Genomic DNA, 21,635 nt, shown 5'->3' with positions numbered 1-21,635 from the left:
ATCTTGATTGTTTAATTCGATAAATCTTTCTAGTTTATGTGATTCATTGCATGTTCCTTGGTTGATACTCTTGTTAATGTGGATGAGGAGGATATGCCCCTATATTAAGAACACACATGTCATGATAGATCTATGCATGTACTAAGAAATTAGGCATAGCTAGGTTTATGGATTAGGGATTGATTGCCCCTTAGGCTTAGGGTTTGATTTGTCCCTTTTAGAGGAATTCCCGTACTTAAAGCAAACATAGGAGGCTAGGGTAGGAAGAGATTTCATCTTATATTTCTAGTGATTTAGACCTACTTGCCAAGAGATTGGGATTAGTAGGCCTTCGAATTCCCCCAGCTCAATTCTAGAATACTATTAGTGTACTCAACATATATCATAAATATTAATCAAGATAACTATCATACAAGCTAAGCTCCTTCCAATTGTGCTTAACGATTCTCCAATTGTATTGTGTAATGAATTATAGAAGTAGACTAAAGAAAGAAAGTAAATATTTAGGTTATTGATTAAGTGAAAAGGAAGTAATAGGAGCCTCTCGCCGTTCCTGGGGAAATATAACCCTCGTGCTCACCCACAAGGTATTACTTGATGACCCGTACACTTGTAGTATTCATGGACTTAATTGTAATATTATTTACATATTTATACTCATATATTCACACACCTTAGAAGTCCGTCAAATTTTTGGTCCCGTTGCTGGGGCGAGCTTAGTCGAAAGATTCTACAAAAACTTGCAGTTTAGTGGTTTAGCCAAATTACTCTTTCGTATTATCTTACTTGTTCTATTATAACAATAAAAACTTATTCTTGTTATCCTCTTCTACAGGTGACTATTCATTACCAGAGTTAATCCTACTGATCTAGTGGAAGGAGATAGTGAGGTTGAGAGAACACTATTGAGAAAGCTCTAGAGTAAAGTAGTTGTGGAAACAAATAGCGATAATGACAACGTGGAATCTTCTACCATGGTTGAACCAAGAAGCACACATTCGGAGTATGAAAGGCCAAGAAGATAAAGACCCAAAGGCCCATCTCTCAAAATTTCTATAGATTTGTTCCATGTTCAAGATGAGCACAGTTATAGATGATACAATTAGACTGTGACTCTTCTCATTCAGTTTGAAAGGTTCAACATGCAGGTGGCTTACTTCTCTGGCACCAGGGTTGATCAAAACATGGAATGACTTGGTAGAAAAATTCCTTTGACATTACTTTCAACCAAGCAAAGTAGAAAAGGTCAGATAGGAGATCTCAGCATTTAAACAAGGAGAGTCTGAAACATTATTCGAGGTACATGAACGATTTAAGGATCTTCTTAGGCGGTGCCCACATCATGGGTTCAGTTCATGGATGAGATTGCATATTTTGTACAATAGACTAAACTACCAGACCAAGAAGATTATTAATGCCATAGTAGGAGGGTCGTCAAGCAACAAGTACCCTAAAGAGGTAGAACAGTTATTAGAGGACATGTCTAACAATGAATCCCATTGGAGTTCAATAGGCATACAACAAAAGGTGGCTGTGCTATTTGAGATAGATACACATACCGCTTTGGCAGCAATAGTGGATACGCTCACATAAAAGTTGGATCTACTAGTGAGCAATGGGCACCCTGTGACCAATTATGAGTTCAGCAGTAGCTCCTATGGAATAGGTTGATTACATTGGAAGAGGTTAAAAGAACTAGAATAACCCTTATAGCAGTACCTACCATCCATGATAGAGGAATCATCCTAACTTCTCTTGGAACTAAGGTCAACAGCAAAGGCCTCCTCAACAATAGAATTACCAATACCAGTTCCAGCAGCAATAGTCTAAGAAGAAGTTATCCACTAAGGTGTTTTGGCCAAGTATATAACAAATAATGATGCTAGGATGGATAAGTTTGGTGTTACATTGATAAACGTCCAAGCATCGATAAAAAATTTAGAGAATTAGGTTATATAGTTAGCAAGAGCTAGTACAAAAAGACCTTAAGGTAGCCTCCCAAACAAAGCTGAAGCAAATACAACGGAGCATCTCAATGCCATCTCACTTTGCAATGGTAAGACCATCAAAATAAGGACCGCTCAGGGTTTGAGTACCAAGATAGATAAGGAAGCAGTACATGAAGGCCCTAGTGCTTTACAAGAAACTATTGATGAGTATAATCAAAGAGTTGAGGATGAACCTAAAGAATCATCGCCAGCTCGACCCACAGTTCAGGAATACAAAACCCGAGTTCCTTACCCTTCAAAACTGAAAGCCAACAAGGATGATGTGCAATTCAAGGAGATCATGACTATCATCAAGCAACTCCACATAAACATCCCCATTGTTCAAGCATTGTCCTAGACACTGAAATATGCCAATTATTGAAGGACTTGCTCATCAACAAGAGGAATTTGGAAGAGGTTGATACAGTGGCTCTTAATAGGAATTGTTCTACAATTCTAGATAAAAAGATGCCAATGAAGTTAAGAGATCCTAGAAGTTTGGTGATCCCATGCTTGTCAGGTGATGGAGTGGAAGAGAATGCACTAACCAACTCTGGGACTAGTATCAACGTGATGCTATATACCATCTACATGAAGCTCAGATTGTAAGACTTGAGGCCGACAAGAATGACCTTGCAGTTGACTGACAGATCAGTAATAAGACCACGAGGAATTGTGGAAGATGTACTTGTGACAGTTGAAAAGCTTGTTTTCCCTGTGGACTTTGTGATTTTCAACATAGATGAGGACGTAGAAACCCCACTTATCCTTGGAAGACCAATTTTAAATACATCTAGGGCCCCCATTAATTGGAGAGATGAAAAGATGACATTCAAGAGCCATGAAAGACCTTATAAACCAAGACGATGAATGCTACTTTACATATGACCTAACTTGTCTATTTTTGATTTTGTGTAGGAGGTGTTCATAGTGAACCCCCTTTGTCAATACTTCAAGGGAAAATGTGAAAGCCACACCAACAAAGAAGGTATGGAGGAAGATAGAACCGAAAGATAAACGCACTACTGAAGTAATAAACTTCACCACTTCAAAAGCACGTAACAAAGAAATATCCTCTCTACTTACACCAGTCAAACCAAAGTCATCTTGAGATAAGAGAAGGTATATTAGGCTCGAGACGTAAAACAAGCGCTTCTTGGGAGACAAACCAAGTAGTTTCTATGGTTTAGTTCATTTAATTCAGTCTTTTTTTTTAGTTTTTATTATTTAATGATTGAATAATGAGTGACGCCTGATTGAATGGTGTGAAGTTGACTAATTTTTATGACCAAAATTTGTTTGTGGAGTCTAGTATGAATGTTAGGAATTGTTTTCATGCCATTTTGCATAGCGAGATCCTTAGTTTTTTACTGTTTGCATCACGACGAGCGTGGTCCAACCGTTATACACCAGTTATGATGTATAGAAAAAGAGATGTTTTCTGGAAAATTTGAGTGAGTTTGTCATGGGTTCACAATGGCCGTGGTAATGGCCGTGGTGACTCATCATGGCCATTTTTCAGACCGTGCTATTTCTCTGGATTTTTCATAGTTCTTGCACGACCTCACAACACTCATGGTAAAGGCCTTTGTGATCATAATGAGCTCTAGAATGGCCATTGTCGACACTAAGAAATTTTTTAGCCCCAACTGAGTTGGCTATGGCCCCAAAATAGGCCTGTAACGGCCATGGTATCTTAAGGAACTGAATCAATGAACAATGGCCATTGTATGGCCGTTATAGGGTGATATAGTGTTGTTGACGGTCGTCCATTGACCTTTCTCACTTGAAAATTAGTTTCCTCTCTTCCACTTCATGGGAGAACCCTCCCTGACAATTGTTTAGTGATTCTAAGAAGCTTTAGAACTGTTCCTGCATGATTTAGCACCAGACTCCTTTGATTTTCACCTTGGAACAACCTTCTATTCTTAGCCGATTTTGTAAGAAATTTCTAAAACCTTTTAAATCATGATTTTATGATGTATAAATGGCATGAAGTAGTTAGGAATGCTTGCTAAATGATTTACATTGAATTTCAATCAAAATAAAGCATGTATGAAAAGTCTTTCACCGCAGTCGGGCTTCACAATGGGTGTTCCATGATGAACAATAGCTATTGTGAAGGTCGTTGTGTTCAAATTCTAAACCAGGGATAGATGAGCCACAACGGGTGTTATATGCCTGTTGTAAGGTCATTATGGATTGTTTCTCGCTTATCTGGCTCTAGCGACATCTAGCAACACAGCCTACTAGTTGTTACCAAATTGTTGCCCGTTTTAGTACACAACGAATGTACCAGGGCGTTGTGCGTCCGTGATGGACCAAGAGAAGTGCATAGTAGAGTTGCTAAATTGCACAGTGGGATGTTGTGTGCCCATTATACATATCCATAAGGTTACCACAATCGTGGTCACAAGCGTGTCAAGACTGTTATGGTCACATAAAGGCCATGGTGTACCCATTGTCCATTCCTATATTGTATTTTTCATATATTATTAGTTACTTTTTCATATTCTTTCTAAGTTATAGGTTATGGATCAAAAAAGAATAGCTAGCTATTCGTAGGTAAAGGAAGAAGAAAAGAAGAAGACTAGTGAGTCTTCTTCTTGGCTGGAAGTACCTAGGTTAGGAGATCCTTATCACGGGGTACGCTACAAGAGGCTCATGAATCAGAGAATTGTTGAGGGCCAGGTCATTAACTAGCTGACACTAGAGAGGATAGAGCTCATCTATGAGGTATGAGACCTGAATTCTGTATAGGGTTGGGAGCAGTACTTTAATATTCGAGAGCCAATATACAAGTAGCTTATGTTGGAGATGATGAGCTTATTCGAGTTGGACAGGACAGTCATCAGCCTCAGCCACCATGAGACCGTTAGCTTCCAGATGTTGTGGGTGGAGTACTTGATGTCGTACATGGATTTCTTTGTGGCAACAGGGCTCGTCAACGTGGAGTACACTCGCATAAAGTTGTCCTCCCAGTTCCACATTGACTTACCAGTCCATCTGAGTGCTGATTAGGTTTGGACCCAAACCGTTCGAGCCCGCGAAACTTACATATATGGTATCTCGAAGGTGGTATTCCTTGGACATGCAGTGTTCAAGTATCTCCATGCTGTCATATCTAGGAAACTGACTGGGAGAGGAGACAACACAACGGTCGTGAGTATATGACTTGTACTTTCTCTAGAGCATGGCAGCTCGAGAGTCAATTCACATTGGCCATATCCTTGCTTATCAGCTGCACCACCAAGGAGAGAACCCCCACCTGGTGATCATATTTCTTGGTCCTTACATCATCAAGCTTGCATGGGGCGTGGGCCTGATTGACTACTGTACAAGCATGCTGCGAGTTGAAGACATGTAGTTGCTCGTAGTCACCACGCTCCGGGATATGCTTATAATAGAGCGGTGGGACACACCCAACGGGGTGCAATTCTGGGTGGTCCACAGGTTCAACTCTGAGTCTTCAGATGATGAGGGGTCTTCCCCAGAGACCACTGTTACTCCTGATCCTCTCCCGACTATCGCTCCAACCACTGTTGCTCTTCCTGTTCCATTGACTGTGACACTAACCCCACCTATTCCACAAGCTCTTGAAAAGCTCCTGACCCATCTCGAGGAGTGTCAGGTGAGCGCCAGGACCCCTCATCCACTCCAGTGCCAGGATCCCTCATGCTGCCACATCTGTAGTGCCAGAAACCTGATGAACTCTTCGCAAATGCACGGATTGTTACGAGTAATAAAGTGGTACCCCACAAGGGATAGGGTTGTCAAACCTCAGGGATTGGACTTCTAGTACTAGTTGATCCTCTAATGTTTAGTCAATTGAAAGGGTGATAAAGAGATTAACTACTACAAGAGTAAAAGCAAAAGGGTAGAAGAACTAAGTAGACTAGAGTTGAGTGTCGATAACAAGAGAGCAATGCCCAGGATGATTCCTAAATACCCTAGATACTGACTTGAGTCTAATGCCTACCAAGGTACATTCTAAAATCCTTGTGGGTTCTTAAAAGCAATGTTGCATATAGGCTATCAAATACGCCAAGTTCTGAAAGTATAACTATGAGATATATACACGCCAAGTTTTACAACTACACTAGGTAATCACAACTATGATAATCCACCCATGCCAAGTTTTACACAAGCATCTATGCAAATCAAGTATGGCAAGTTATGCAACACATGAATAAACACAAGAAAAAAATAGAACTCCATAGGCATTAGAACTCAAGTAGTCAAAGTATCAAAGAAAACATAGTTCACAATCCCGGGGCACCGTGGAACGATTAGCCTTTCATGAATTTATACAAATGAGAGAGGAAGGTAAACATAAGGAAGAGAGACATCTAGACTTTCCCCTTTTTACAAAATCTCCTCAAAGGAATGGGCAGCTCCACTTCTTAGGTGTCTCTAACTCACCTTTGGCCTCCTTAGCACAAGTGGTGGTGACTGATTATCATTCCCTTGGAAGTTCCCCCACTGGAGAAGAAAACTCCCAAACAAAAGATGAACATAAACCCAAGATCTGGGCAATAAAAAGGACTTTTCAGGCTCAACACAGTCTAAGTATGGTCGTTCTTAGATCATGCTCTTCTTGAGACTTCTGAGTGGAAAGTATTGGGTACTCCGATTCCTAAATAATCATGGGGAGATAGCACCCCCATGCTTCGCCCGTGCTCTCACTGACAACCAGAGGAGTTCTAGACAGAGAAGACCATGCGAAGATGTCTCTCCCGTTCTTGCATTGGACACTTAGAGGAATTGTCTTCTTTGGTTGGTTCTGTCCCTGATTTCACTCTATATGTGTTACGAGCCCTAAAAACCTGAAGCAGAGATACATACCCAGAATAACATCATCAAAATGCACTAAAATACAAGCTAAAGAGTGCATTGGAGATATGCAAAATATGATATAAAATGCACTCATCAGACCCCTCATCCACTTCACCAACAGTTCTAGCTCCAGTGGCACCAAAGTCTCCTCCCACTTCAGCGACACCACCTATCCTCCACTAATCATACACAAAGACAGCTTTCATGTGTCGACTTTAACCATTTTGATCTTCTAGCACCACTTTTGTATTTTTATTTTCAGTCATGCATTGTACATTTTATCTCAGTAAAGGACATTTACCCTATTACTTATGTACTTACTTTGGTGGTAGTGGATTTTATTTTAAAGTAGTTTACTTTATTCTTGTATTTAATCACTCCATTTATGTCTCCATTAGGGTTTGAGGTGATTTTGTACTATTTTGGCCCACACAATTTGGTGCTTGGACAAGGGTAACTTCATTGCTCTCATTGGCCCAACAAAGAAACCAGGGGAGTACTAGTGACCATACACTCTTTCATTTCCTTTTATTATTATATTTGACTACACTTATGCATGCATGCGTACATTGGGGGCAATGTACATCTTTAAGTGTGGGGAGGGAGTGTATGACAATTCTTATTATATTTGTGGGAATTTTTTTTCCCGAAAATGATGCTTGTGCTTTATATACATACTAGTGTTGACTTTTGAAGGCATTGCACTTACTTGTTGGAGTTTACTTGGTCTAGGGACATGATATATGTTATATGATCACTTCTTTTGTTGCTTCGTAAGAGTTTGAGTGCTTTGTAAGTTTTTTCTCTATCTTGTGTCCATCTTGAGCACAGTTGATGACCCTCGTGCTCACCCACGAGGTATTACTTGACAACGGGTGCATTTGTAATATTCACATACTTAATAGTAATATTAAATGCATATTTATACTCATATATTCACACACCTTTAAGGTCTGTCAAATATGAAAAGGTTTTCGGGTTAATAAAATAAGGAGTTTCTTGCTAATAGGAGTTTGGTATGTGAAAAGTCTATAGTTATTTTGGAGTTATGGGTTTTTATTAGGAATAAATTTGTGAGTTATATGGTGTTAGTTTAGGAATTTTAAGAGTTATTATAGTAGGAGACATTTCCTCTTCTTCTTGTGTTGTTGCAGGTTTTTTGTACCCTTCATCAACCAACTCCTATATATGATGAGAGCTTAAAATTGCCTTCTTTTGTATGCACCAATTATGTAGTTATCCTGCTTCAATTTAGGAACTTGAGCAATGAGATTTGTAGATGCATGGAGTAGTAGAGATAGCTAATTTATTTGTCCCTAATACCAATTGTTAGGAAAAAAAATGAAAACATTATAGAGGAGATATAATGTGGAAGACGTCTTATTTCTTTTATTTTTACTTCAAAATAGGTAAATGATTAGAGCCAAACCTTTCGCACTCATACCTTCCTAGTAAAAGGTTTAGCTTCTCTAGTATCTCCTTGAGCATTACTTTAAATTGTACTAGCATAACAATAGGTATTGAACTCTTCATTTCTCAACTTCTTCTACAAGCTTATACACCGTCTTGAGGATACTTATCATCTTTTATCTTCATGATGTTTTTCTCACAACTTACTTGACTTGTACTACAAGCATCGAGCCTTAGAGGTTGTAGGTCCTTGTATTTGATTGAGCTTGTGCTCTTATTCTAAGCTTGAGTTTCAAAGGCCTTCTATCAATGATTGAGAGTTGCTTATCTTCATCTGTGCTTTCCCAAATCGGGTAAAAACTATAATACTACTATTGGAAGCTATGGTGGGCAAAACAAGCTCAAGAAGATGTTAGGAAGAGGAAGAAAACAATATAACAATACTCTTTTAATTTGTTTTCTTTATTTCTTACAAAATACAACCAAGATTGAATTCCCCATTCTGAACCCCTAATAATCTAGCTCTTTGAGTTTAGTTCAAAGAATTTTTGTCTAAGTAAAGCATTATACTTGTTATAGATGGCCTGAGATTATTGGAGTTCTCAAAATGGGAATCACTCACCAATCCACATTCCAAAGCTTAGATCTTCATTTCAGTAGTTCTAATATCAATATCAAGAGAATTCATACCAATAGAACTCCATTTAATAAGGTTAGAACTATTCAGGACTATGAGATGGGAAAACGGATGCATAGGAAAAGATTATGAGTGAACTTCCAAGCTTTCCTAACAATATGATGCCAATCTTGATAATCAAGCAAAGAATTCTTAAACTTAAATATCTTACTCTTAGAATAGACTCGGTTAAAAGCTAGTAGCAATAAAGAAGAATAGTAAAAGAAAATTCTAAGGAAATGGTACAAAATATAATAGTTAAAATTAAAGGTCCAATTGGAATTAACCAAACAATGATCAAACCTAGACCAATGTCTAGCTAATCCTAATAAACCATTGTGCCAAGTAAAATCCAATCTCATGTACCAATATCAAATAAAGAAATACAAGTAATGAAGTCAGTGAATAAGTTAGCTTTACATAAGTAATAAGGGAAGGAGTCTCCTCTATGCTAAAAGAAGACATCAGAAAAGTAACCCATAATGAGCTACAAGATGTTTAAGAAAAATGTACCCAATAATGCTTACAAGAGATATATCTAATCCTTAGCCTAGTGGCAGTAATAAAAAGAAATAATATTCAACCATTAGAGGAGTTAGGAGAAAGTACCAAGTAAAGAGCTATTCTAAAGATGACGATTGGGGTCACTATGCCTAATATTCTATGCCAGAGGATGATAATAATCACAAATTATCCATCTGCTACAATAGTCACCCATTCCCAGTTAACTGGGAAATTTGAGCATAAACAATTGACCATGCAAGTAGCTGCCCTAATTTCCATAAGACAAAACAAGCAAGGATTGTGTTTCTTAATAAGCTCAAGGATTTGGTTGGCTCTATCCACATTCAGTGCCCCTTGTAGTTCTAATAGAGAACATTGCTCATAAATAGGAACAAAAGAAGATAAAAGATCAAGATATAATAATATAAAAAAGAAGAGAACCAAATAAACAAGGACAAATTCAAGAGTCTAATAAATGAGAAAATACCATCAAAGCTTCTTGTACTCTCCATTTCCAATCTATCTTTTTTTATAAGAAGTAACTAAAGAATGATGACTTTGGTGAACTAGTACCTCCTTCTTACCACCACTCTAAAATTGATCAAGATTCATTTTGAACTCAAGTTCTTCCATCTTCCTCATAGCCCCTTCATCATCATAGTTTTCATTTATATGTAGATCCCCACCGACTTATGCCTAACACATGGCAAAAAAAGACTCCAATACTGAGTCAATAATCATAGTATAGGGAGAAAGACTACTTTTGATGGTTACATAGTTTGAAAGGTAATATACTCCACAAGAGGGAATTAGGAACCTTGTTGTTGAGAGGAGTAGATGTTAGGATTATCCCCTACCAAAAGATCTTGGATGTGATACCCAGATCCTAATAGGAGCTAGGGCTTAAGATGTCTGAGTGTTACATAGTATTATGCATTGTATTTTTTTTTTAGTTCTATCCTAAACCTATCTTATTGGAGTCATGTTGGGACCCTGCTCGTGAGTAACCCTAGAAGTGTGACCCCTTGTGTCTTTCCTCAAGGATAAATTAGTTTGGAAATACTCCATTTCGCCGTAACACTTCATGGAAGCTTATCTTGAGAAGAGGGAAAAATGGTAATTTGGCCATCCTTAACTTAATAATTAAGTTTTATCCCTTGACTTCTTATCCATTCCTCCTCTATTCAAACCCTTAGCCTTTTCCTATGCTTCATTTTCTTCTTCATTTCCTCCTACAGCTGCTTCTTAAGTTAGGGTATAATCTCTTCAGTAAACTCATTTGGATAAGAAACTTTTTCTTTCTTCTCTAGTTTCTTAAATTTCATTTGCACTACATGAATGATTTTCAATGTTCTATATTCATAAATGAAACCTATTTGCTAAGGTTTCATTGATTATGTTTGGATGTGGGATTTGGAGTGTTTTAATGATTCAAATGATTTAGAAGTTTATCCTTGTTTTTCCTCCAGAATTTGTAGAGAAATGGATGTATTTACCTGTTAAACTTTGTTGTTATAGGTATAGTTATTGTAGTACCTAGGAAATTCATCTATTTTTCCATTGATTTGAGTGGTCTACAGTTTCTCATAGTCTCCTTCTTAGTAAGGCTGGGTTAGATGGAGTTTGGAATTCGCATGCACAACATTTGGGTCTTGAATATATGAGTTGAGTTTTGCTTTATTGAAATTTGATTCTCCTTTCTTTTTTGACTGGTTATGGTGTAGGTGGCAAAACCTCAGCCAATGGCAAATGTGTGGCAGAAGACTAGCGAGAACCTAAACCAAGCGTTCCTAGTTTTGTAAGTAGGATTTTATATTTATTATGCATATTCTACATGTAGTTTGCATATCTTCTATAGACATTTTCAATTTTCAAAGTTTATATTGGTTGTGCAGATCATTGGTTGTGTAATGTTATATCACACTAGTTTGGTGTTCGATTCTACCCATAGCCTATATATCGTTTGATAGCACTATTTTCTAAATGTTGCCCTTCATGTTTTATGTAATTGAGGGTTTCAATAGGTTTTTAAGGTATTGTAGCCAACCATGCGGCCCTATTGCCAATCGCATAGCATGGTTAGTCGTGCATCCATAAAGCCAATTATTGGAGTATTTTGATGTTGAAAATAAAAACCCATAACCGCCCAACCGGTTATTGGAAAATGATTTCAAAGTTTTATGATCTTAATTGAATAAAAATTTACAAAGCTGATAGAATGGAATGGTTTCTATATTCAAGTTATTATTGATATTGCACTTGTATGCTAGACTATCTTAATCATGGAATTTTTTATGAAAATGCAATTCTTTGTTTTTAATGATGACGACAGGCTATAACCCAACTATTGTAGTATCGATCTCCACCGTTTGACCTAATGAGAGGTAGTATGGTTGACTAATTGTGTTGAACTCATTTAAGGAACATGCAGAGAGCCTAAATGAGCTAGTGGGAGGAAACCCGCATTGGATCTAGGATGCTAGAGTCAACAAGTGGGAATCTAAGATGCTAATGTGAAGATGGGTTGAATATTACTTTTGAGCTAAATACAAATATATTTGGTGGATTCAGATCTAGTTATGGCCACATCTAACTTTGGAAAAGTTTTGAGGCTAGCCTTACATTGATGTTTTTTTTAAACCCTTTTAAACTTTGTATTTTGAAAATTTGTTTCTTGTCTTTACACCAAGACGCGTTTTAAAGGATTATTGTGCAAATTATTTTAATGATTCAAAAAAATGTTTTTGTGATAAATGTGAGCTTGGAGATTTTGAGTTGGCTAACATTTGAGCAAACGGTTTTATTGCATTTGATATGTTAGCAATTTCTAATCTTCAAAAGACTGAACTATTCCACTCATTCAGTAACATTGTTACTCACCCCTCTATCTTTACTTCTTAGGTTGAGTTAATGAGTTAGTTGCAAGTTTGGATGCCATGCTGGGGAATTTGTGTCCTTACCTCCTTTTATTTCTTTAGGTTTGCAGTTGTTTTCTTGACATATTATAAATGCTTTCATTTATTATATCATTGTATAGACTGAATCCACTAGTCTATAAACATTGTTGATGTGTAAACCTTTGATTTTAGAATTATGTATAAGTATCCCTTGTATCTTCTAGTTTGTATACTCACTACAAGAAAACATAGGTATCAGAGACAGAAAATTCCATCACTAATAGGTAAAATTCCGTTGGTGATAACTTTTACCAACAGAAAATTCTGTTGGAAATTTCCGTCGTTGAAAAGCAAGTGCCTAATACTATTCCATTGGAAGAAAACTATTATGTTAGTGATCACCCACGGAATATTCTGTCCCTGAAGGTCTTTATTACTAGCTTGAAGGTGTTTATTACCAACGGAAATTCCGTCCCTAAAGATGTTTATTATTAATGGAATGTTCCGTCATTGAAGTTGTTTATTACCAACAGAAATTCCGTCACTAAAAATATTTATTACCAGCAGAATTTTCGTCACTGAATGTATTTGTTACCAACGGAATCCATCACCAACGAAATATTCCATCACTGAAGGTGATTATTACCAATGGAATTTCTGTCTCTAATATTCTTTATTAGCCACGGAATTCTGTCTCTAAAATTACTTATTACCAACGGAATTCCGTTTGTGATAGCCTACATCACCCACAGAATTCCATTCTTAAATGTCTTTTATTACGAACGGAAGTCTATCACTAATAGTTCTTAACACCCACGAAATTCTGTCCCTAATAGTTTTTGTAACTAATGAAATTCCGTTTGTGATAGTTTTTTTTTTATTTTTATATTATTATTATTTTTTGCTTCATTCCCTATATTACGTGCAATCAATATCATTTCACAAACTCTATATAATAAACAAAATCATTTATTCATAGCAAAACACAAGGTCAATAGTATTCAAAGCAAGTAAGTTTAATATTTCATCATATCTAAAACAAATTCATACATAACCAAATTATGAATAATAGAAGTCATATGTCAATGAAACTAGTCATGAAGCACCAAAGTTCTATAAATCACTCTCTCATCATTCAAACTTCATCATTAGCAGTATCTTCTTCTTGGCCTCTATCACTCGTCCCCAGTTGATAAAATCCAGCATTCCGACAAAACGTTGCAGGATTTAACATCTCAGTAATTTGAGACAAAAGTCTTGATTTCATTCTGACTCTGTGCTATATTTTTTTGTGATTCCTCCAAGCTTTGTAGTTTGTTCTTCACAACCATCACTTCTTCTTGTAGATTATCAACTTCGGCGAAAGAATATGGAGTTTGATTAACTAGTGGAATACAAGCTGGCGAGGATGCTTCTTTAGTGCTATTGGTAGGAGAAAAGAGACTTTTCCCACGTGGTGTGGTCCCAAAGTCGTATACATGTGTCCTTGTCGTCTCCATAACACCAATTGCATCACACCAAACTTGCGGATCAAATTCAGGATGACAAGATTCATCAGCACTATATTTTTGGCTCATTGAAGAAGTATACAAATCCTAAAAAAATATGAAACTTGCATTAGTGCTAGATTAAACATAAAAAAATTATAAATAGATATGAAACTTGCATTAATGCAAGAATATAATTGTGAAATAGAATTACTTACACTAACGGATTTTGACATATTATCAATATAATCACCAAGGCCTTTGTCACGTTTGTGGGTGCGATTAAACACTTCTCCATATGTTGGTTTCCGATTTAACTGTGTTGCCTATAATAAATTATGCATGATCATAAAAATTAACAGAAAAATGGTAAGAAAAAAAAAAGTAACTTTAATAAATAAAATCATGCATATCATCCTCTCCACATGAAGCAAAAAAGGAATCGATCCTCCAGTATGTTTGGTAATGCTTCCATCTTTTTCAGTGATCCTATTTTGCTTGGCCTTTTGATATCGATTTTTCTGTTCTTCAGTATTCCAAACATTATCAATTAATCGATCCCAAATATTAAATCTTATCCAACCTTCATTATAGCCTTTGCATTCAGCAATATCATTAACACCAAAATGCTTCTTTGCCCGACTTCTTTCTTCTTCCATCATTCCTTTGAATCGTTCTTTACATGTAGTATCCCATATTTTCCGCACAACATTTGGGTTTTCTATGGTCAACAAAAATTTCTCCTAACAAAATATATGTAAATAAAATGTTATCAACACAAGTTTCAATCTATAAAAATGATACAATATATTGATAGTGCAAAGGTAATAAACTATTTGCATGGAATAGAAAGATTGCCAAATTTTGGATTTCAAAAGGCAAGTATTGCATACTCAATTCATCAGCATTAATTCAAAAATTAAAATATCTTTGCTATGAATCATTTATCAACAAATCCATATCTACAAAATATTCAATATAAATTAATTAGGAAAAGAACCAAGATCATGAAATTAAATTTAAGTTGTTCACCAGAATATATATATAAATATAATGGAATATGTTACCTTCCGGCCGAATTCGAGTTTCTGCAGACTGTGGTTGAAGAGTGACTTATGCATTGTGGTTCATCTAAGCCAATGGATTGGTTGTTGGAATCTTCTAAATGAGCTTTATGAATGATATACATAAATATATATTTCACTAATTATAATGACATTATATACATCAATTATTTGGTTAGGAACTCATCCCTTGATGTGGATTATTTAATCTTTATATATCCTCACTTTATAACCCTCCTCAATTTGGTTCTCTACCACTTGCTACCTAGAACTTGCTTTAGACAACAGTGAGCAATGAATGGAACACATAATTTCAAAGAGATGATCACACTCAGAGATGATCTCTCTGCCATTTTTCTAATAATAAATAAATAAATAAAGCAGAAAAAATAGGGAAGATTCAAGGGACAAGCAAGCACTCACCCAGCCTTGGCTGCTACGAGCGCATCAACCATTCAAAGCACCACTCAATCAGGCTAGCTTTACCCAAAATCACATCCCCACTCTGCCTTAACTTCTCAACCAAGGGATGGTCTTCTCAGGCAGTGACGGAGGGAGGGAGAAATAGAGGGAAAAAGAGGAGGAAAAAAAAAAAGGGAGTAACCCTAAGTATAGAAAGATTAGGGGCTTTTCTTTGTTTTTTTTTTTAATGAGTTTTTATCATTACATATATATATATATATATATAATATAATTATAATAAATATAGGAGCTTTTAAATTAACACTGTATATTGCATTAATATTATATTTTTTTAATAATTGTAAGAAATAAAATAAAATAAATAAAATGTTTAATATCTTACTGTATTAATTTTAAATTTTAAAAATTAACTAAGATTAAATTACATTGATTAAATATTAAATAAAAATATTTTTGTATTATGATAATTATTGGTCTTTCAAAATTTGAGTTTTTAAAAATATTATAAAAAAAACTAAAAGGCCTAAATTAAATGCTTCATTGACCTATAATTGTAAAAATATAGATAATATTTTGAATAATTAATTGCAAATTTTTAATTTTAATTAATTGAAACAAAATGTAATTGATTAAATAAACAATAGTTACTAAATTCTATATCATTAACATATACAATGATAATATTTTTAAACTATAGAATTTAAACATAGATAATAACATCATAACAAGTTATTTCCAAGAAAAGACACCAAAACAACAAAAAGAGATGGAGAGGGAAGATGTTGGTACAATAATGGGGTGAATAATAATAATAGTTATTATTGTTTCGTTGTTCCTGTTTTTTTTTTAATTGAAAGCTGATAAATCACAAATATATTAGACTGAACTGAGTTTTTTTTTATTTTTTTAATATATAATATGGACAAATTAATTGTCCCAACCCCATCAATCGAAACTGGATCGATCTGTCTATTTGATTAGTCTACAATCCTCAGGCATGCTTAATGGTCGCATAGATTCTTATTTATTATTAACTGCTATACATCATATGATGCAATTTTTTTAAAAAAATAGTTGAGATAATATGATGCATTTTGTACCCTGGCATTAACTTTAATATTTGTGTTAAAAAAATTCCGTTAGTAAAAGTAATAAATTCCGTTGGTGATAGTACCAAATTCCGTAGGTGATAATCTAAAGATTTCATGGGTGATAATATGAAATTCCGTTGGTAATAACACAAAAATCCATAGGTAATAATCCAAAAAATTCCATTGGTGATAATACTAAATTCGTTGGGGATAGTCAAAAATTCCGTTGGTGATAATACAAGATTCCGTTGGTGATATTACCAAATTCCGTTAGTAATAATCCAAAAATTCCGTTCATGATAATAGTAAATTCTGTGCGTGATACTAAAAAATTTCGTTGGTGATAATACAAGAATTCCATCGGTAATATTAACCAATTCCGTTGGTAAAAGTCCTCAATTCCATTGGAAAAAATATGAAATTCCGTTGGTGATAACACCACATTCCATTGGTAATAATCCATAAATTTCATAGGTGATAATACTATATTCCGTTGGTGATAGTCAAAAATTCCGTCAGTGATAATTGAAGATTCTATTATAAATATATTAAAAAATTATTTTAAAGCTTAAGAAAAAATTAATAATGTTTATCAACGGAATTTCAACGGAATTTCCAACATAATATATCAGCGACAAACTATTCCGTTGGTGATAATATAGTATTCCGTCACTAATGTCTTGGTAGGTGCCAAATCTTTGCTGTTGGAATTCCGTCACAAAATCCGTTGCTGATATTAACTTTCAACCACAGAAAATTCCGTTGGAAATTTTTGGTCCTTGATGCCCATGTTTTCTTGTTGTGACTTGCATTTGTGTGGATGGTTGTTTTTATTCCTAGGCGACGATATCGGATGTGTGGATAAGACTTCCAGTAGCTCAGGCTAGGCATGGTCCACATCTCATTCTATAATCTCAGTGTTTGTTACATGCTTAACTATGAGTTAGGGCTTGACACTAGATTCTTCTGGAAACCCATTTAGTTAACAAGATCATAATGGTTGCTCCAAATAGGAAACTTGCCCTTTACTCAAGATTGTAAGCTATTAGATAGATCTAGACTTGCTCCATGAAAGCTTTGGGAAAGGTTAGAGATGTAAGGTGGCACAATATTCTCACCATCAATGGCTATAACATCATTCAAGAAATAAGAGTAATGGCTTTGCATTTGACGGGGATCCCCCTTTCCTCGTCTCCTTACCATCCAATCTCCAAGTGGTGCATGATTCACCTCTCTCATTGCCACATGTTATTGGATTGTCTTAGGAACCGGACCTATAAACATAACATAGATCACTTGCAAAGGCTGTCAAGAAGAACACCACCCTCATTTCCCACTAGCCGGATCCCTAGCTGTGATTGTCTTGCATAGATACTAGCAACTAAGGTGGCATTTGGTTGAGAGTAATATCTCAGAATTTGGATTAAGTAATATAAGATTAGCTCATTTAGTTTTCTTGTGGTGGGAATATTATAATCCCGAAATCTAATAACTTTGGTAATATCACCAATAATGTGATTACTAACTTAATAGGCGGTATTCTAAATTTTGAAGGGGAATCCAATTTTTTTTTTTCAATTATACCCTCATTATTTTGCCTTTTGGACTAAAACAACCTTTAAATTCATTAGAATTTCAAAAATATCATCTTGTTAAAAATTTAAAAACAAGACATGTTAACGTTTTAATTGCTTATTCAAAATATGATATGCCACTATATTTTACTTTATTCTAATTAAATTAGTTTTAATAGAAAGATGGCCAGCTAAGATATAAGAAACAAATCCTTGAATGTGAGTTTTCAGATATATATATATATATATATATAATGTTGCATGATTAATAATGTAGATATTTGAGTCAAAATGTTATGAACTTTGATATATTTGACACCTATTAGATAATTATATTTTAGTAAAATGACAATTGCTAATATAAGATCATCAGGTAACCAAATATGATAATATTACATTTCAACCATATTGCTATAATGCCAACTAAACAAAAATTACACATATTCAAATCAATCTGACTTGAAAATTACATTCACAGTAATCCTATTTTCGACGATAATGTAAGATTTTTTGAACAAAACAACCCCTAAGGTCCAAAGTCATTATTCGATGCCTGTTCTTTATCAACAAATAGGATTGGACTACCAAAAATTTGAATTCACGGCCAGCCTTAGCTTAGTTGCTTTCAGGAAGACATGATCATCCATCCTTTTCCAAGCTCCAAAATTAGAGTTGCTAAATGGAGTTCAACCTTTGGAGCTTATTTCCCAGCAACTACATAAAGTAATTAAATGTCCTACCAACCCATAATTAAAACAAAACATGGGTAATTTCTCATAGAGAACCACTACAAAAATCCTTTGCTCATTATATCTCCTACCCCAAACCTTTGTATTAGGGGTTGAGATAGGTCTATCTCAACATGCACCCAAGCAAACCTTGCTTTATCAAAGATGTAGTATAATCATCAATTTTTAGAAGCCTAACCATGTGTCCATATCTTTAACATGTCTTCATCTCAAAATTCATTAGGAAGATTGTATAATTGGGTCTAAATCACTACCATCACCAGTTTCACAAAAGCGGATTGAAAGTTCCCATTCCATCGTACAAGCTGTAGCACCAAACCATTCATAGCCCAAGGTCTATCAATCATAAGCTTTTGCATCATTTCATATAATTTACATCTAAAATGATAACGCCCATTTGGGAGATTTGCGGTGACATCACTCCAATTTTTCCATTTGTCTTTAAGAGTGGCTTTGGGGGTGCCTTTTAGGAGTGCCTTTTCCAGAAACTTGCCATATAATACATTCTGGAACCATTCTCTTGCTCCTAAATTCAGCTTCAATCTGGATGAAGTCAGTAACACTACCTTTCAGCTTCTCCAAGTTCTCACCTTGAGGTTAGCAAAGACGATTCAAAATGATGATTCAATGCACTAATAATTACAACCTAAGATTGCTTAGCTTATAGTTCCCCATTTGCCACTACAAGTAGGGTAAGTGCAAACGGCACAAGTAGAAGCTCAAGGAAAAAAAAATTCAATCACTCAAGTTTAGAGTTAGAGTAAACTACTCTCTATAAGAAGCCACACTTGTTTTTTGACACCAAGATGTACATCTTCGAGACGGTACAAGCTACACCTGATTTGTTCATCTTCAACTCTTACTTCCAAATTAGATAATTATAATTTCAAAAATTCAACCTTACCTAGGCTTCATTTAAAATAAAATTTATTTGATTTATTTTTGGGAATTTGAATTTGATTCAATTTAGCTTGAAACTAACACCTTATTTATTGCTTGTTATTTATTATTAATAATAATCAATATTTATTTACAATATTTTTAATTATCAATAGATCATGTATTATAAATGTAGAACTATTATAATACACTCACTGTTCTCAAATAAATGTCAGCTTTTACCACTAGGATTAAGAATAATATTTAATATTATATGAGTCATTGAATGAGATACTTTTTTATGAAATTTATCCCTCATTATTACTCTACTAATTATCTTTTACATCATATAATTCTCTTATTTTGAAAAACATAAAATTTGTTGTGAATTATAAAAAGTTTATTATTAAAGAAATAGTAGAGTTGAAAAAATATATATATATTGAAATATAATACACATATATATGCCGCTTATGGCAATTACCACTAATTATTTAACCAAGCATGCAACCTCTTCCTTAAACGAATGTTGACATACAGACATTTATATAAACTTTTGAACTAAGCTCAATTGGGTCTAAAATGACCTATTTTTAATAAAAAATAAATTTTCAGATTGAGCTCAGTTCAAAAGCTCAACATTTCACTTGGGTTCAAACTTTTACTTGGCCAAAACTCGAGTTACTAAAAAATAGTTCGATTGATTAATAACCCTTTACTATATTCATATAATTATCACGAAAAAGTGTTTTATATACCGGCTCTACGCCAACTAGTTCATAATAAATCCAACTTTGTAATTATCTTTAGATAAATTTTTTTTTTAATTTTCTTAAAATATGACAGCATGGAAACATGAAATTAAGGTGTGACATTTGAGTTGAGTTGATGAATGGGCCCCAAAAGAAGAGTGAGCACAGCTGGTGGATAACTGTGAGTGAGCTGGTGGAGAAAGAAAGCTAGGCCCAAAATTTATGTCCCCACATTAATTATTTTATTATTATGTTTTATATTTCTTCAATATTCTATAAATTATTTTTATTAATATTATATTATAAACTACCTTAATACTGCAATCTTTTTTCTTTCCAAATTCTCTCCATTAATATTTGAAATAAGTTGGTCCAAAATTAACATAAATAATTTTTTTTAACTAAAGTCGACAAGAGGTAAAGTAAAAAACAAACGGATACTGAAGTGCACTAATTACAGTAGCTTGACTGACCTCTTAGAGATAACCTCGCCCATTATGCAACTCTGGAGGGTAGAACAAAAGATATTGATTACACAGAGAGAAAGTGCATTGTAAGTCGAGTGACTCGAATTCGAGACCTCGCAATTACAAATATGAACATTTATCGGTGGGCTAACTCACGGTTTCTATAAATAAATAAATAAATAAATAAAACCACCCACAATTTTATAATTAAAAAATGAGTAATATTTCTTATAAAATAAATAAAAAATCTTAAAAATATACATACACTAAAAATGCACAAAAACTATCATCAAAATGACCAATCCCAACCTCTAATGCAATAGAAATCCTCATCATCAATAACATGCCCAATTTAGAAAACAAGCTATATTAATTAGAAGAAAATTTTAATAAGAAAATATTAATAAAAATTAAATTTAATAAAACTAGTATATAAATTATAAACCCTTTCAAAGAAAAAGGGTGAGAGTTTGAATCTCACATAGAGTAACTCCTGGGAGTTCCGACTTCTGATGAAAAATTTTATTAGCCCATAGTGAGAGCGCACAAGATATTAACTTAGCACGCTTTACTTGAGTTGCACACGTTGCTCTAGTTGAGACACTTATCGCCCTTCTCAAAAATATATATAATATAAATGTATATGTATATATAAACCCTTCCCTCCTCCTTAACCTCAGTATAAACTGTCAACAGTAGATGATAATAATAACAATAATAATAATAATAACAACAACAATAAAACCTTACAAAAAAATCATGATATCACAATCATCACCATCTTCTTCTTCATCACTTGTCATCTGTTATGAAGAGGATCAGGGCAAGTGGGAACCCG

At 34.6% G+C, this 21,635-nt stretch overlaps 1 non-coding gene across 1 annotated transcript; it reads right to left on the bottom strand.

Moving 5' to 3' along the window:
* Window positions 1-1,242: 1,242 nt before the first annotated feature.
* On the bottom strand, window positions 1,243-1,349 carry LOC120252231. The gene has a single exon (XR_005533775.1). It is a non-coding gene; the product is annotated as a small nucleolar RNA R71 (small nucleolar RNA).
* Between the last annotated feature and the right edge of the window lie 20,286 nt (window positions 1,350-21,635).

The sequence above is a fragment of the Dioscorea cayenensis genome, chromosome 20 (assembly GCF_009730915.1).
Source record: "Dioscorea cayenensis subsp. rotundata cultivar TDr96_F1 chromosome 20, TDr96_F1_v2_PseudoChromosome.rev07_lg8_w22 25.fasta, whole genome shotgun sequence".
Classification (NCBI taxonomy): Eukaryota; Viridiplantae; Streptophyta; class Magnoliopsida; order Dioscoreales; family Dioscoreaceae; genus Dioscorea; species Dioscorea cayenensis.
This window is presented reverse-complemented; position numbering and strand designations above follow the sequence as displayed.